This window comes from Schistocerca piceifrons, unplaced genomic scaffold, assembly GCF_021461385.2.
Source record: "Schistocerca piceifrons isolate TAMUIC-IGC-003096 unplaced genomic scaffold, iqSchPice1.1 HiC_scaffold_654, whole genome shotgun sequence".
NCBI classification, from domain to species: Eukaryota; Metazoa; Arthropoda; class Insecta; order Orthoptera; family Acrididae; genus Schistocerca; species Schistocerca piceifrons.
Window position 1 is genome coordinate 220,001 of NW_025728899.1, and position 2,500 is coordinate 222,500.

The 2,500-nt window shown below is 63.4% G+C and overlaps 1 pseudogene; it reads right to left on the minus strand.

The window, feature by feature from the left end:
- LOC124765274 overlaps positions 1-2,500 on the minus strand; it is a 7,960-nt pseudogene that overhangs the window by 3,237 nt on the left and 2,223 nt on the right.

The following is a 2,500-nucleotide window of genomic DNA, read 5'->3' on the forward strand; positions in this document are numbered from 1 at the left end:
TGTCGTGCTACCCTCGTAACACCTTTCGACGTACTCAATAAAGCAATCCGGCAGGCCATGAGCCCTCAGCACGGGGCGGAGGGCAGCATGGTCCACCGAATCGAACGCTTTAGAGACGTCGATCGATGCCACAAAAACAGAGCGACAGGAGCGGACTGCGTCGGTGAGAGCAGTGTCCAAGATGAAGGTGTTTTCCAACATCCCATCCCGGGGGATGAATGCCCGCTGACGTTCGTCCACAGTACATGCACGCATCAGGCGTGACGCGAGAACCTTGTGAAAGGTCCGCGCCAACACCGAGCAGACCGTAATGGGGCGAAAGTCAGCGGGGGATGTTGGTGCAGCCGTTTTGGGGAGAAGTGACGTCCGGGCGCGAAGCAGACGCTCGGGGAGGGCGCGGGCCAGGAGGAAGAGGTTCAAGAGTTTCACCAGGACTTCATGCGGCAGGCGCCGCAGCTCCGCTGGAGTCAGGCCGTCCGGCCCGGCTGCCGATCCCCTGGGCGGCAAGGCAGCAGCGACCTCCTCACGTGTGACCGGCCCCCATAGGCACTCAGGAGCGACAGGCTCCGAGTGCGGGAGAAGGCGGTCACGGATGAAGCCGGCGGTGGAGATCGGCTTCTTCGTGAAGAGGTCCGCCCAGAAGTCCAGCAGACCGGGGATGTCGGGTGGCGGCTGCAGCAGGGTGCCGTCCAGCAAGCCGCGCACGCAACGTGCACGCGACCTACGGAAGGCGTCCTGTGTGCGCGCGTATTCCCAGCGGCGCCGCTTGCGCTTCTGCAGCGGCGGGGCGGCAGGCGGCCGCTTGGATGATTGGCGCGGCCGCTGTGTCCTGGTGATCGACCTCTCCCCCCTGGACCCGACCGACGCAAGGGCATCCGGGAGCATGCCCAGGATGACATCGGGCGGCGTGCCCCGCCCCAGACCAATGACTCGATCCAGGGCAGAGAAACGCTGGGCGGAAGCAGGCAGCCCCGCCAGATGCTCCCAGATGGCGGCGTCAGTCGGCCCCTCCGGCGGCGGCCCGGTGGTGTCGGCCGCGAAGTCCTCGGCTGCGTCGACGGGCGGCGCAGCGGCCTCGCCCGCGTCAGGCAGCGAGCTCGCTGCTCCACGGCGGGACGCCGGCTCTTCGCCCCGACCGATCTCAAGTGCCTCCATGAATTGGCGGACAAGCTGCTTGTGGGCAGCTTGCCGCCGTCGGCACTTGATTGCCTCAAGCGTTCGGTCGGGGAACATCCTGGTAAGTTCTTGATTTACAAAGAAGAACCGGGCGTCCCTCTCAAGGAACAGTTCGGCCTCTGCCTTGGCGAGCGAGAGGACTTCTTCCTCCGTCCACCTCGCGCGATGCCTCTCCGTCACGATCTCAGCGTTGGCGGCCGCAGGGTGTTGGCGGCGGCGATGGACCCCGAGACCGTTCTTCGTGGTAAAAGTGCGGTGGCACTCACTGCAAGCAAAGGGAGCTACACAAACTATCGCATTTTCGTTACGGCCGGTTGGCCGGATAGGAGCTGGGGTAGCTGGGGTGGCACCTTCAGCGGAAGGGCCACCATCTCTTGTTTCTTGTCGGCTGCCCCCAACTATAAAGGGATAATGCGAGGGGGGGCTGGTAACCCCCCCAAGCCCCTGGTGCGGTCTTCCACTCTGCGAAAATCAGCGGGCCCACGAGAAGGGGAGAAGACCGCAGGAGAGGAGAGGCTAAGAGGGCTAGGCCCATGTATTGCGCATCACTCTCCCTGTAACTATAACCCGAGGAAGGCACCTCGCAGCAGCAGCACGACTACATCAAGACCGCACTTCGAAAAGCCAAGTCCGGATGCAGCCACACCGCCGCCACTTGGCCACCTTAAGAGAGTCATAGTTACTCCCGCCGTTTACCCGCGCTTGCTTGAATTTCTTCACGTTGACATTCAGAGCACTGGGCAGAAATCACATTGCGTCAACACCCGCTAGGGCCATCGCAATGCTTTGTTTTAATTAGACAGTCGGATTCCCCCAGTCCGTGCCAGTTCTGAGTTGATCGTTGAATGGCGGCCGAAGAGAATCCGCGCACCCGCGCGCCCCCGGAGGAGCACGCTAAGGCGGACGCGGCCTCGCAGCAAGGAAGATCCGTGGGAGGCCAAGGCACGGGACCGAGCTCGGATCCTGCACGCAGGTTGAAGCACCGGGGCGCGAACGCCGCGCAGGCGCGCGCATCCTGCACCGCCGACCAGCACGAGGCCGACCAACGGCGAGAGCAGACCACGCCCGCGCTAAACGCCCGCACTTACCGGCACCCCTACGGCACTCACCTCGCCCAGGCCCGGCACGTTAGCGCTGACCCACTTCCCGACCAAGCCCGACACGCCCCGATCCTCAGAGCCAATCCTTATCCCGAAGTTACGGATCCAATTTGCCGACTTCCCTTACCTACATTATTCTATCGACTAGAGGCTCTTCACCTTGGAGACCTGCTGCGGATATGGGTACGAACCGGCGCGACACCTCCACGTGGCCCTCTCCCGGA